The sequence below is a fragment of the Anas acuta genome, chromosome 1 (assembly GCF_963932015.1).
Source record: "Anas acuta chromosome 1, bAnaAcu1.1, whole genome shotgun sequence".
NCBI classification, from domain to species: domain Eukaryota; kingdom Metazoa; phylum Chordata; class Aves; order Anseriformes; family Anatidae; genus Anas; species Anas acuta.
In genome coordinates this window covers 197,592,575-197,608,228 of record NC_088979.1, presented here as the reverse complement: position 1 = coordinate 197,608,228, position 15,654 = coordinate 197,592,575, and the positions used below count along the sequence as shown (strand labels likewise).

The window sequence follows — 15,654 nt, the reverse complement described above, 5'->3', positions numbered from 1 at the left end:
TTCTAGGACGGTTTCTAGAACATTAATGCCTTTTTCAGTTCCTTAGGAAGGCCTGGGGAGGTTTGGGAAAGGAGAAAGAAACCACCGCGCCCTAATCCCTCCTGAAAGGAACTGCTCCACCAATTCCAAAGGGTTAATGGAGGAAAATACGAAACCAGAGGGATGACCCCAGTCTCTCCGTGAAGGGATTGTTTGTTGAGCTTGAGAGCTGGGGGCAGGAAAGGAATTTCCTACAATTGTTGTTACCTTGCTGCTTGACAGACCACCTGAGGGGAGGCCCAGGCTGCCGTCCCCCAGCAGCACGGAGGAAGGGGCCAGCCATGCCACCAGCCTCGGGACATCCTTCAGCTCTGCCCCTCACATCCTTCCAGGGGGGTTTCAAGAGGATGCTCCCTTGCTCCATGTGCTAGTGGAATGGAACTGGGCTGAAAGCTGAACTGGGAGAGCTCCCAGATACATAAACAGAGCAAAATGCAACCAAAAACCTCAGTAGCCCTAAGAGGCACTGCGAGGATCTCCAGCGAACTGGCAAAACAACCCCCCTGCATTCCCAAGTCACACGCTAGCTTACAACTGTCTGATAAAGGAACATAAAATGGGTGTCTTCCTGCCTCTTCTGGCTCGTGTAAGAAAATAAAATAAAAATAAAAAACGCAAAAGCCAGTCTTTGTTCCCCTGTTGAACGGAGGACTTGGGCTCGCAGCACACGCTGGGCCTACAACCAAGAGGGAAACTTTCAGGCCAGCAAACTATATGCTGGCAATAGGATTCCTTAGGAATGCCCTCCTGCATGGTAGGATTCCTTAAAAATGTCACCAGACTGTGTCCCCAGCAGGATGTCACCTTACTGTCTGAGATATTTGGAGAACGAAGGAAGAAGCGTCAAGAAGTGTTTCTGCAGTCCTCTTCCTGCTCTCCCTCAATAGCTAAAAGGGCTTTTATAAAACACAAATAGAAAAAAGCTGCAATTAAGATTCCACCAAGCCTATATGACTATGGTTTTTTAAACACATGCCTCTGTTTTGGAAGCAGAAGAGACTGCGACAGTCACTGGTAAATACTCAGAGCACTTCAGTGAACACGTCGTGCTTGGTCACGTCGGGGGGAGGCACCTGGAGGGTTCTTGGTTTCTGGAGTTCACAGAATCACAGAACTGTAGGGGTTGGAAGGGACCTCCAGAGATCACCAGGTCCAACCCCCCTGCCAAAGCAGGTTCCCTACAGCAGGCTGCCCAGGTAGGCGTCCAGACGGACCTTGAATATCTCCAGAGAAGGAGACCCCACAACCTCCCTGGGCAGCCTGTCCCAGTGCTCTGTCACCCTCACCGTGAAGAAGTTCTTTCGCGTGTTGGTGCGGAACTGCCTGGGCTCCATTTTGTGGCCATTGCCCCTTGTCCTGTCCCCACAGAGCACTGAGAAGAGGTTGGGCGAATCCCTCTGTCTCCCACACTTGAGATATTTGTAACCATTGATAAAATCCCCTCTCAGTCTTCTCTTCTCCAGGCTGAGTTGTGCTTCTCTACAAGAATGGAGGTCTACAAATACAGCACTATCTCATCAATAGAGGGAGGTGGAAGCTTTTTTACTTTACTGTAAATTCTTGCCCTGTTACTAGTCCCATAAATGGGGGTGAACACTTTAACCCAGCTTGCTCAAGCTCCTGCACCTACCAGAGCTTGTCCATTTCCTTACAACACCATCCCTTTCTCAACCTGCTTGCTTAATAAATATTGCTAAAGCGGAAATTTAACATTTCCTTTTTTTTTAAGATTATTTTTTTTTAGATTAGGCAATCATTATTTTTAGCAAGTTTCACTGAGAAAACGCGTTTTAAAAGCGCAAAAGAATTGCTGAGCAAGGGGAAAATAAAGTGAGACCTGTTCATTACAATGGGTTTGGTCGCGGCAGCAGCTCCGTCGCTCCGAAGGAAAGCTGCCCCGTAATTACAGCGAGGGACCGAGCTACGACAGAGGAGAGAGGCTCTATTCTCAGCTCCACCAAGAATTGGATTCATGATGCCGAGCGAGCCGCTTGGGCCCAAATTCAGCTGGAACAGGCTGTGGCTGTCAGCACAAGACATGTTGGATACCAAATGCTGAGAGCACAAAACAGGCTTTTTTGGGTGAGCGGAGCAGGAAGAAACATCATAAATTAGGACAATGCTATGCTTTGTTCTATTATAGGCAGCATTTTGTCAAAAGTTTTGGAGCTGTTTCATGCTAAGCACTCTTTTTGCTTTTTTTATGCTGGAACAAATGCTTGTTTTAGAATCGAAAGGCATAATCCAAGTAGGTAACGTGCTGAATGGCGTTTAGAAAACGAAACTGATGATGTTTAAAATAAGATGAGAAGTTAAAGAAAGAGATTAGAGTTAGTAACACACAGGCTGTGAAGGTTTTCTTGGTGCTGCAAAAGAAATGCCAGGGATTTATGGCTCCTGTGCCCGAAGGACCAGTGCTGACATTTTCACTCCGCGTCTATTTTTATGAATTTCTTCCTTCCCGAGTTATTAGCAGTCTCTGGCTTTTTCTTTTTAATTTTCTATCTTGCTGTTGTCGTTATGTGTCTATTGATTTAACATTTAAGCAACAACCACAGTCACATAAAAGACATGTCTTTTCCTATGCTGCACTGGTAAATACACTCTCAGGAACATCTCTAGGATGAAGGGCCACAGGGAAAGGCAGGAATCGGAGCTGGGAGCCCAAGGGCTTTCCTACCCCACTGGTGAATACAGCACTTTCTTCTCAAGCATGTCAGTAATAAGACAGAGACTCATTTATCAAAATCTGTCCTCTTCAGAACAGCATGGACTCTTCAGCAATCTCAGGGCTCAGCAGGGTGCAAATTTTGCATCTTCAGACACTACATCAATACGAGTTTACTTTCTACGGTAGCGTCTAAGATGCCTGTTAACGTTTGCCACAGTTAAGTCCCATTTCATCACGGGAATGTTAATAACCATCCTGGGGAGTGAATGCTATGAAGTCAGCCTTAATTTACTTTATTTTTCATTCTTTATCTCCTAGATATGCGATGCTGTACGCACAGAACTCCTTCCCACTCTATTTAACCCAGCAGCCTGTTTGCACAGGGGATGCTGTCCCACCTGCCTTAATATTGATCCAAACAAAGGTATCAAAAAAAAGGTGAAGAAACACAAAAAAAAACAGCATGTTTACTGCCAGACAGCAAAGGATCCCCCAACAGTTTTGCAATGCATTAGCTATGAAAGCAAACAGGCTACCTGAAGTCACCCAGGAGCCTTCCCCTGCACGCGTCTGTCTTTAATTCTTCTTCTTGTCTCACCTGGGCTGCCAAGGGCGACGTGAGAGGCGCTGCCTGCACTAAACCCAACTGGGAAATGTTTGAACACAGTGGATGTGGTTTGAACTGGGTGTAGCTCAACCCAACGTGTCTTAAAGATCTCTTACCGCAGATGACAGCTTGCTCCAGTCCTAGATCTGAGAAACCTTATCACGGCCAGCAGCTGGTGCTGCGCCCGGGCCCTGCAAGGAAGCAAAACCCCCAGAACAAAGAGCTGGGATTGTGCAACACGGGAACCCAAATCAGCACACAGGTCTACTTGTAGCACTATCAAAGTTATTCCAGACTGGGAACAGCTGTGCCAGCACAAACACGACCAGCTACCACGGGGAATCGTGCTATTTCAACACGGCAGACAAAGCAGTACGAGTTGTAGGGAAAGGGCAGGATTCCTGTAACGGCTGAGATCAGATTAGGAAGTGTAGGTGGGAAAACGAAATCTCTCTGCTAACGACATCATCAGGAAAGAAATGTAATATTCCAGCTCCTTCATCTTTGGTGATTTATTCAGGGATGAGGAAGGGGTTACAGAAGGCTGATTGGAATGATTATTATTGTATATTAGATTATATATTCCCACTCGTGTTTTAATAACTGTTTAGTTCAGATTTCCCAGTGAAAAAAAGATGTCAGTCGACACCTTCACCCCCAAACCTCCCCTTTCCAGCACAGCTCATGCACACGGCATCACTTGGTGATAACCCCCTGTTCCAGGCTCAGCACCTATCTTTCAAGAGCCGTTTCCCCCTCACCTGACCCCACCTGCACCTCAGGGCCCGCAGAACAAACAAAAAACCTCTGTGGCTCTCCAGCAGTCCGCATTTTGAGACAGGAAGTGTAGGACTGCAAATTAATTTTCATTCACGTCCTACTGCGCTCGGGGCTTTCCTACGGCTTCTACTCAACATGAACACTACCTTTGAAAAAAAAGGAGAACAGCGTTTGTAGTTAAATTCACAGAGTGGTAAAAATGACAGTAGGACTGTTAGAAGTCTGGAGGAAATGGATGAATTTTGAAAGTCAGCAGCAGCGGGTTTACTAGAGCGTGTGTCCACCACCAGAAGTCCCAGCCCCTCTGCCAGGGAGCTGAGCAAATTTGCTAGCTGTATCCCACACGGCCAAAAATGAGAAGTTTGTAGAGGCTGGAGCACAGGCTCTTATCAGGGAAAAGAGATTTATGCGACCTTTCAGAATCCCTTAATGTCAGCTGAGGGTTATTTCCGTGGCCAGAGGGTGCTGTCATCCATTTTAAAGGAAATAAAATCCCTTCCCCAAAAAATCTGCCATGGGACAGCTGCGTTACTCCACCACATGTTTTGCCTGCCAGGAGGGGACAGCATGCTAAATGAATAAGGCCAACACGTGCAAGACCAAGGCAACGGGAATTTCCTGCAAATCCTCACGTCTCACTCTCCCCTGCTTTCCATCAGGGCAAGAAATACTTCCAATGGCTCGGCGTGGTGCAGCCACCTTCCATTAATCTCACTCCAGACCTCAGCTAAAAATTGAAGGCATCAATCACTTGTCACCGTCTTGCCCAGCACCTTTTATGCACCCCACTCTCTCTCTTGTTTACACCATTATGATATTACCCGACCATAAACAAAGGCTTGATTAAAACTATCCATATTTATAGGAGCATTCGTGTCACCTACCTTTAGGCCTTCAACTGCTGTAGCTAAAATAGGAAAGCAAGCTCCTTAGGGCATTAGCATGGTTATCCAGAGGGCAAACCAAAGCAGCTATGCTGAGTGCTAATGTCAAATATCAGTGCTGTCAATCAGCTCCCTGAGACACTCACCTTCCCCCAGGGGGGTTACGGGGCGTTTAGGGAGCCTGGGCAGACTCCCAGACCTGATAGTTAGTAGTAGTGGGGAAAGTGCCTTCAAAAAATATCCGTATAGTGAGAAATTCCACCCCAAGTTTCATAAATTACAATAACACCGAACAAATCCAGCTTGTCACTGCTTCCCATCGCACCTCCAGCATGCCAGCAATTCCCAGCTTCTCACACTCTCTACCAGAAAACCGTGGAAATGATTCAGTTTAATCATTTCCTGTATTATTCAGCGCATTGTCCCCAATGCCTTGTGGATTAATTACCTAGATAACAACACGGCTGCAGCTAGCAGTCACTTGTCAGGCTGGAGGAGTCACCTGAAGCCCCAAAGCGATGTGCTCCTGAGATCTGCTGCGTTAAGGAGGAAGCCGAAGCGAGGAAGAACCCTTCCCACCTGCCACACACGGGTGACAAAATCCCTTCGTCCCCGTGCAGGAAGGTAATTAGACCTTTATGCAACCGTGGAAAGTCCCCGTGATTGGGAAAAGAGGAGAGAGGAAAGGGCTTTCACGCCTGGAAAACAAACTGTTCGAATAGAGGGGAAGGAGAGGTCACCGAGTGGAACACATCTAGTTTTTCTTCATCTGAAATCCAGCAAGGAGCCCGAGCACCTCATTAATCACTACGTTCAATTACCAGGCAGTAAGAATAGTGAAAACAATTTTTTCAGTCCTTTACGCAGAATCCCAAAGAGCTGTGCCATGGCGTCAGTGGTGCTGAGCTCCCCAGTACCACCAGTAACAGGACGTGCCTGCTGCTTCTTCCCAGACCCACACCTGGCCAGAAGCTGGGACATTGTAGGGTCAGGCTGGGGGTTAGGGAAAGGTTCTGCACCCAGAGGTGGTCGGGCACTGGGACAGGCTCCCCAGGGTGGTGGGCACAGCCCTGAGCCTGCTGAATGCTTGGACACCGCTCTCAGACACATGGCCTGGTTTTTGGGTGCTCCTGTGTGGAGCCAGGAGTTGGACTTGGTGATCCTTGTGGTCCCATCCAGCTCGGGATATTCTGGGATCCTACAAAACGCTCAGCTCCTAGCACAGAGGGGGTCAGTCAAACACTGGGTGCAGGGCATAGAAAATGGGGGTAAAAACACCTCGGAAAAGTCATCGGCTGTGACTCACTTTATCCCCTGTCAACAAAAGGACAGAATACCCGGGCTAAGCTGGTGCTTTGGGCTGCTCTGCGCCAATCTACACTTCTATAGAAGCAAAGAGAAAAGACAGCACCTCCAGGAAGTGACTCGCCCCACTTATCTCAGCATCGCAGAACCGTGGTTTCCAGAGCATTTGTACTGATTACCAAAAGCTGCTCCACGCTGAGAGGCGCTGAAAGCAACAAGAAGGGGCCCTCCTGGACCCTGACGCCTCTGCCAGCCCCTGAGGGCATCCTTCCCTTAAAAAAAAACGTGGGCACCTACCGCCAGCAGCTGAAAATGTCCCACTGCCCCATCCCGATGAGCCAGCAGGCAGAGATGTCTGTCTGCAGGCAGCAGGAACTGCACGGCTGGAAATAACGATGGAAATATTTCTGCTGTGTCCAGCCCGCTGAACACGAGGAGCACTTTATACTCGTCTTACTGTGCTGGTTTTCAGCTGGAGGACTGCCTCGGAGAGAAGGGCCTTCCTGAACGCATACCGAATGCCACTGAGCACAGAAGTGCCAAAACTGTGGCGCAGCGAGCTCCGTTTTGGGATTAACTTCAGTGTTTTCTAGCTTAAAAGGAGGAAAAAAAAAATGAAAACAGAGGAAAGGAGGAAAAAGGTTTCTTCTGTGGCATTTGTCTTTCTGTGAATAAAGGAGGAAATAGGTGTTGGCACGAGCAGAAAGGAAGCCAGATTTACATCTCCTGGTTTCAAAACAAAGTGCTATCAGCTAAAATACTCGATTATTGATGTGGGGAGAGAGAGAGAGAGAGAGAGTGGGAGGAAGTTGCAAAGCTGCTTAACATTTCAAGAAGCTGTGAGGCTTATTGCCGAGTGCTGGAGCTGGGGAAAATAAAAATATTCTTCGAGTAGGATTCAGTAACTCAATAGCAAAGTCAAACAGATTAAATGCTGCATCTGTTGTTATAATTAAATTAACAAAGTACTGATAGACTCCGGCTTGTTTTCCCCTCGTGTACCATACCCTGGGCAAAGACGGGCTGCAGCTATACATATTTCCTGTGCTAGAAATTAAAGCACGAGCCAAAATCACCCTTCCTGCAATGCTATTAAAATCAAGGCAAATCACTCCGGGGATAAATCTGGCCCCGAGATGTTTTTCAACAAAGATGAGTTGCAGAATAAATGCGACCAAAACGGGGCTGCGTGGAAATACTTGAGATGTTTTCACTGCCGTTCCCTGAGCACTTGTTTAAGAATGTATTGGCACAGAGAGTTCCCAGGATGAAATAGGTGGAAAATCCGAAGGCAGCATTTTACACTGCTCTGTTTCCAGAGTTGATATTCTTAAAGTCTAGGTGTGGGGTTTATTTAGGAGGCTTTTTTTCTTGTTTGTGTTTGGGCAGGATGGATTTGTGTTTGTTTTTTAATACAGCAAAGCGCCTGCTCTCTTAAATGGAGGCCACTTTACCTGAAGCTTAGCTTGGGTACCAAGGATTGAGGAGCTCAGAAATCACAGGGCTGCTTGGAGGAGAGCCACACGTTGCAGAAACTCCAAGTTTTCACATTGAGATTACACAACTAGATGAAGACCTACTATAAATAACGTAAGGTTAGACACTCCGCTGGCGCGAGCTGGAGCCAGTCTCCCAAACTCAATTAATCTTCCTTGGCTTATCTGCCTCGCCAATGGAGCGAGCACAATTATTAATATCACGGGTCCCTGGGGACTTACATCTGCAGAAGTGCTGGCAGGAAGGGCAACGGCCTCGGCTGACCTTCAGGTGCAGCAGCGTGATGCTGGAGACCTGCACGAGCACACCCGGCACGCTGCTCCCACCCGAGTGCGTTGACTGAAGGCAGGAAAACAGCCGTAAAGCACGTGGGGGCTGCTGAAAGCAGCTTCTCTGCAGCAATTTGCACAGCTAACAAGCGTCGTAACCTCATTTTTTTTTAAGAATCGTAGAAAATCGGGCTGGAGGGAACTCCAAGAGGTCGTCCGGCCATTCCCTGCCCCGCGGAGAGCTGTGGCAGCACCTAAGTGCTCCCAACATCTCCGTCCTCACAAATTCCTCAGCCAAAATGTTTCGTTCTTGATCTTGGTCCAAAAAGCTGGGTTTTAAGCCTGTTTTAAGCTCCAGGTGCTTGGCCTTTAATGCTAATATAATGCCTATCTTCCATCTCCTGGCCCTTAAAATCTCCTCTCGAAGTCCCCGTGTGATGGCACAGAACTCAGCAGCCCTCCACTGGCCCACATCTCCCTGGCACGGCACCGCAAGGGCCCATCTCCTGCATGCACCCAGCCTCTCTGTGATTCCGAGCCACAATACGCATTTCTCCTTCTTTTTTCCCCCTCCATATATTTATTTGCAAGCAATTACTCAAGCAAGTCATACTCTTCAATCTCCTGGCACTCAATTTTTCCCCAATAATGAAGATTTTTTCCCCTCTGCTGCTCTGTTTTTCAGGGTTTTTTGGTGGCGTTTTTTGTTTCGTGCGTGTTCCTTTTCCAGTTACACGGAACCCAAGGCAAAAGTGTAATAAAAAATGCAACAACTCTATTGCTTATTTTTGCAGGCTGACATTTTCCTTTCATGTCATAATGAGTCTAATCAATCTCTCCTGCCTTACGCATGTATCATATTCCTAAGCACTAGCAATTAGAAATAGATATCCGATTTCTTTCTTCCAGAATTGCAAGAAAATTAATGTCGCTTGTCACAAAAAGGGCTCCGACTACAAAAGGCAACACACAAAACACCGAGTATTTTAATTTGACATCGCTCTTTATGCAGTTCTCAGATGAAAAGCAGCCCTGTTAAGTTCTATTATTGGTCCTCCTGCTTGGATCATCGCTCTGAATAGAGGCACTAAGGAGACAGAGCCCTGCGAAGAGCTTTCGTAGAAGCAGTAACACATAAAATCAAACTAAAAAGGAGCCATTTGGTTCTCCGGGTTAAAAATCTCCAGAAGTACGAAGCAAGGAGTATTTCCAGTGGCTCCATTCCTTCTGTACAGCTGGCATGCGAGGCGTCCCCAGGGAGAAGTACGAGAGCCCCTGGTGCCCGCAGAGATGCTGCACTCATCACTGGGGTGCGGGAGTCGTGCTGGCCCCTTTCCAGCCCAGGGCTCAAATTCCCCATGAGCAAATTGTCCCAGCTGCCTGCTCGTGGCACCTTCCTGCTCTCCTCCAGCACGCCCGTCATGTCTGCGAGAGGCAGCAGAGGCTGTCCCAGCGAGGCAGGAGGTGCCTGCCCCAGCAGCACCATCCCAGAGGTCTCAGCACTCGATCCCCGGCAGCTGCAGCGAGGACAACTGCTGGGCTGCCCCGAGGAGTGGCAGCTGCTGCCCCAAACTGTGCAAGTGGCAAACGGTGACATTTCTTCAACCTGGTCACAGAAATCATCTTTGTTACAGATGTCATCTTGGCTACAGAAAGTCGCCTTGCGTCTCCCCTGGGAGCGCATCCCCGTGCGCTGAGTTTGCTCACTCCGCATGCCTGGAGCTTGCTTAGAAAATAAAACAGGTGGGAAAAGCAAAAGCAAAACAAAAAGACGCAGAAAGTGGAGTGATACTGAGCTCTTCCTAGCTACTCCTCACTGTGGTAGCAACCTGGAGGGCTCCTCCTCAAGATCCTGACCCATCTGGTGGTGACTCAGAAGCAGAGACCGCAACTAGAGCAAAGATGCACAGGGAAAACCAACAGCCCGGCCAGCCAGCCAGCCCAGCTCTCAGACTTGTATCGGATGTTAAATTTGTTCCATAAAACCCCTGCCTGTTCTGCATCCATGTTAACTGCGAGGAAATGGGGTCTTGGAGAGGTGCAGAGCTTGGACAGGCACAGAAATGATGGTAGAAACTCTCACTGCTGCGAAAGACGGGGGATTTTCAGGGCAGCTTTCAGGCAGCCTCATAGCTCATCAGCTGTAAGTAAAACCCCGTGAACAAGAGGCCAAAACAACACCAGGGGATCTCTTCTTAGGTCCTGACTCACCATTGAACAAAGCAACAGGGCAGGCAGGACCCAGGGGCTCTCCTGTATTTGAGTGGTTCCCTTGAGGCCAGTTCCTCCAAACCAGAAAGCAATTTTAAGCGTTCAGTCGTGCACCACCAACCTCGCAGTGCCAAAACCCAGAATTCCCAAAGTTCCCTTTCACACATGAAACGCTTTCCTACCCTTCTCAGTCCACGAATATGGATGGAGATCGCCTTCATTTCCATATTACCAAACTAAACACAACCCTGACAGTTTGAAGTGAAATAACAGAAACCCATGCAGACTCGGAGTCCTGGTGGTAACATCACTTCCCCACAGACATTTGCAGGGATCTTCCTCAGTCAATCAAAACCCACCGACACAGACAAATGGGGGCAGACCTCTCAGCAGGTACAAGTCAGCGTGGTCTGAACAACTCGCCCCATGTTGTTAGGTTGCCAAAACCTTGATGAAAAGAACAGAGTAGATGCCAGCATGTGCTTCATGTAAACCAGACAGGAGGAGCTTTGTCGGATGAGAATTCAATTAAGTCTCGTAACAGGAACTGCATCGTACAGTTTAAAAGAAAACCAGGCTACAAACTGTGGGACTGTGTTATGTACTGCATGCAGGGCATGCCAAGAAGACACAAAAACCTGTGCGTTCACGGGAGCAGCAGGTGGGTGTGCATGCACAGCTCGCCACCGCCAGCCAGAGCTGGGCATCACAGACCAGCACTCAAGCAGTCTGCAGTACACAAAGACGTCTGCAGCCTCCACGTCTGCCAGTTTTCTTGCTGGATACCAAAAACCCACCTACAACCAGTCGCCCACCAGCAGCCGTTCCTTTTCCTGCTTCAATCTTCTGCTGCGCAGCTTCATCAGATCCACAGGGCTTGAAAAATAAGAGAGCGACGTGTGCTTTTTGCTGGGAGAGTGGGAGAAGATAGCTGATAAACTGCGACTTTAAAAAAGAAAAAAGAGCATTGACTAAAACCAAAAACCGGTGCCAAAGCAGTGACTCAGTAGGACTTCACATGCACACACACGGTTTTTGCACATATTAAACTAATCCTACCTAGAAAAAAAAGCACTTAACTTTCCCCTGAAAAGCCCATCAAGCAAGCAGGTATCTAATAAATACAAGAGGACAATTGTAGCCTGGTACAATTCTGCAATTTCAACCCCAAATCTTGCTGGCATTGCGGCTGCAGCCACACATTTTGCAGGAAAGCCACCAGCCCCCCTCTGGTGTGAATCTTTAATGTTGAGAGCGAAGTGCGAGAATTCAGCGTTGAGCAGCTCTTCCCTCGGCAGCACACGCTGTGCTCTTGAACGCCGCCTGTTTCAAATTAGGGTTAACCAACTCGCAAGCCTGCTCGCAAGACCTCCAGCCTCTCCGACAGAGCCAGAGGAGCTCAGTCAGAAAAGCTGCGGACACCCGGGATTCCCAGCCTGACGGGGAAGTGTGAATTCTTTCAAAAAGGGCAGGAGCACATCGCCATCTGGAAAATTTTTTCGATTTAGTATGACTGAATATAACATCCCGGTGCTTTGCGTCTTCCCCCTTTCTTTCACAATGACCCAAACACACACACATGCCTCTGCTCATCCTGTTTGATACCAGCAGGCAGAGCAAAGTCACCTCTTGCTCAAAGTTTTTAACACCTCAGTGCACGGTTGATGGCACCAACGGGTGGCTGTGAGCACTTTGTTCCCAGGAATAAAGGAAGCAGCAGCACTGCAGCCACGGGGAAGGTGCCAGCACGTGCAGGGAAGGTAGAGGAAATACCTACGTGTGTCTCTCAGCCCTGTGGTTTTCATGGGTCTTGTCAAAAGAGCTGTGAGGAAGCCAGGATTCCCACGCAAATACAAACTGGAGGGGAAAAGACTCACATTTGGGGATGTTCATAAAGAAAGTGGCGTTGAGAGCTGGAATTCTGAGCTAATTACACAAGAGCATGGGAAATCAAGCAGAGGATCTGCGTGATGTTGAACCTAGGTGGCAAGGGAGAGAAGCATCTATTCCACCCCAGGGAGATGCTTTATATTCACAGCCATCACCGCGGCGGGGAATAAAGCACAGGGAAGTGTCGCTGCTCCTGCCTCCTCGCATCCTCTGCTGCTGCACCCTCTGGCAGCCCAATTCTCCCTCCTCTCACACCTTCACAAGATGTCAGCACGGCGACTTTCGAGGAATTTGATCCCCGTTCAAGAATCCCCATCTGCTCCCGCCGGAGCGGGATGAGCTCAGCCTGTCAATGCGTGACAGACTCCTCGCGAGGAGACACGCGAGCACGATTTGGACGGGTATGAAAGTCGGCCCCGGCTTCCTTCATTTAAATTAAAAACTTCAGGCTCGCCTCTGCCTCTGTAACGAAGCATTCACACGTTGAGTTCATCACGGGTTTAGGTTAAACGCGTGTGCAGGCAAGCACTCTCAAGACACTTCATTAATCTACATTTCTCTTAGAGATGTTTCGAGCTGCAGACGTGCACGCACACGATGCGTTTTTGGAGGCTTAAAAGCAATTAGGTTTCGAGAAAAGCGGCTCTGCTGGTACGTGTTCTCACAGTTCTTTAAATCAATTCAAATCATATGCACGCTGAAATCAGCATAAGACTTCTCATTAGACACCAGCTTCCCCCCCGCCCTCGTTTTAAGAGCCTTTTTGAATTGCTCCCCACTCCACGCTGAGGAGCACGTACTTGTGCGGGTAGCAGCGGGACGGCTCCCCTCGACAAACCCACACGTGCACGCACATCGAGGACACGGGCTCAGAAAAGGATTTAGTTTGTTGCTGTAGTAGGTAGCATGACAGGAACCTACTAAAGTAAGCCTCCAGCTCACGAAGTGCTGCGAGAGATGCCCTTCATGAGAGCACACCCATCCTCACTGGGGTGTTCAAAGAGAGGTTGGATGTGGTGCTCGGGGACGTGGCTTAGCGGGTGACACTGGTGGTAGAGGGGTGGTTGGACCTGATGATTTTGGAGGGCTTTTCCAACCATAACGATTCTGTGAATTGTAGGAACAAAGTGCAGGAGCAGAGCTGACAGGAGGAGCGCAGAGGAGCCCACGATGAGAAATGCAATGTGGTGCTGCACCCAGTGCGACCCCAGGTCCCTCCATGCACACCCAGGCACCCAGCGCAGAGCAGCCACCCCATTAAACAAGAATAAAGAAAGAAATCCAAACTCTGTAAGAAGTTAGGAAAATAAAGGCAGATCCTGCAAGTCCCAGCTGAGCTCCATGAGGTTAGCCCTTCTGCGTTTGGCCATCTGGTACACCTCAGGACGTGCAGCCATTTAAATCCTGCCTGTTACATTTTCAATCCTGCCTATTTATCCCTTTCTCACAGAAGAGAGCGTGGATTTTCTATCATGGGAAAGAGACGCCCCTACCTCCGGGAGGGCAGACCAGACTTCTTCACGATCCCAAGCCTCCCCCTTGCGTACATCTATTTATTCTCCTTTTAAGTCCAAGATGTTTGTGGCCAAGCAAAAACAATGTGAGCCCATTCTACATGCAGTTAAAGCCTGCAGCCTGCTGCTTTAAACCACAGACATACACATATATACATGTGCATTTGTATCTGTATGCATGCATAGCTTGTGTGAGTAATTGGAACAGTTTTTAATAAATCCCCACTATTTGATTTCTTTTTACAGTAAGTCTTGTTTAGAAGCAATTTCCCAAATGTGAAAATCATTAAAAATTACGTGGGGAAAAAAGTCTGAATGGCAGGCTAAAGTTGTTGGCTAAATCAGACTTAAGCCTGCTTAGCATCAATACCAAAAGATCCCCTCTCCCTCTAAAACGTGACCTACTATTTGCTTTATTAGCCCTAACTCAACTGCTCATTTAATTCGCACTAAAACCAGGAAACTGGGGATGAACACAGACAATTTACATGTAGAAGTCATGCAGACAGAGTGCTTCTTTGGCACTGTCCCCCACGATATCCTTGTCTCTAACTTAGAGTGACGTGGATTTGATGGATGGATCACTTGGTGGGTAAGGAACTGGCTGCACGGTTGCACTCAAAGGGTTATGGTCAGAGACTCAATGTCCAGGTGGAGATCAGTGATGGGTGATGTTCCTCAGGGTCACTACTGGGATTAACACTGTTTAACATCTTTATCAGTGGCATGGGCAGTGGGATCAGGTGCACCCTCAGGAGGTTGGCCAACAACACCAAGCTGTGTGGTGCGGTCGACACACAGCAGGGAAGGGTTGGCATCCAGAGGGACATGGGCAGGTCTGAGAGGTGGGCCTGTGCGAGCCTCGTGAGGGTCAACAAGGAAAGGGCAAGGCCCTGCAGCTGGGCCGGGGCAATCCCAAGCACAAATCCAGGCTGGGTAGGGAATGGATGGAGAGCAGCCCTGAGGAGAAGGACCTGGGGGTACTGGTGGATGAGGAGCCCAAAACAAGCCAGCAATGTGTGCCTGCAGCCCAGAAAGCCAACCGTGTGCTGGGCTGCACCAACACAGCGTGGGCAGCAGGGCAGGGAGGGGATTGTCCCCCTCTGCTCTGCTCTCCTCAGCTCCCGCCTGGAGCCTGCATTCAGCTCTGGGCCCAGCACAAGGACAGGGATGGATCAGAGCGAGTCCCTAAGAAAGTACGTTTAAAACTCCACAGGCTCTGTCAGCATCACAAAACACACACTCTACTGCTGCATACCCCCAAAACAAACAAACAAAATAATTAAGTAGGGTTCAGCACACTGGCAACTAACTACTGTCTCACCTGCCTTGTACAGCCCATGGGCTCATCGCTATCAGGGCTGTGTCCATCTCCACGCTGACAAAGAAGTAGAAGAGGAAGAAAAAAAGTCTATGCTAAGTTAAAATCTGGTTTTGTGATCACAAAAAGAATGAGGGAACAACACCAGAGTGAGCAGAAGGAAGTGCAGGAAGGTTACTACCTTCTCATTGAATGCTCGTTATTCTTTGCACTCACACTTGAACACTTCCCCACTTCTCCAAACCGGTGAGGACATCCCCGTCCTCATTTCTGTGTCGTTACCAAACGAACCCTCGACTGGAGAAGGCTTAGAGCTTCAGTGAACGTGAGCTAATGAACTTAACATTTGGGAATTCAGACAGTCAGTGAGTCACCATCACTCCAGGCACACAAGAGACAAACCCAGATGTGGCGAAGACACAACTGTGTTATTTTGCTAAATCCGTAGAAGAACACTGGGGAGAAAACTCATCCTTAACGAGCTTCTCAAAGTTATAACCCCCCGTTCACAGCCCTGATGAGGACTGCTGTTATGAGGACAGAGATCTCCAGGAAATTAGCACAGAGTTAAGTCTCATTATTAAAGCTGGGCTTCCATCTAAAGCAGTCTGTGCTATTTAAGATTTTTATGAGCAAGGGCCAGGAGACCTCACCCGATTAGAAATG

General features: G+C 48.5%; 1 protein-coding gene across 3 annotated transcripts in view; it reads right to left on the bottom strand.

Annotated features, from left to right (window-relative positions):
- The window catches only part of FAM107B (family with sequence similarity 107 member B), a 54,785-nt gene that overhangs the window by 18,935 nt on the left and 20,196 nt on the right, over window positions 1-15,654 (bottom strand). Inside the window, exon 1 of one of the 3 annotated variants that reach the window (XM_068669993.1) lies at window positions 6,584-6,827. The exons of 1 other annotated variant lie outside the window; for it this stretch is intronic. The gene's annotated coding sequence lies outside the window, so the exon portion shown is untranslated. Of the gene's footprint in view, window positions 1-3,246; window positions 3,346-6,583; window positions 6,828-15,654 lie in introns of those variants that run through there. One more of the 3 variants, XM_068669994.1, reaches the window with a different exon arrangement.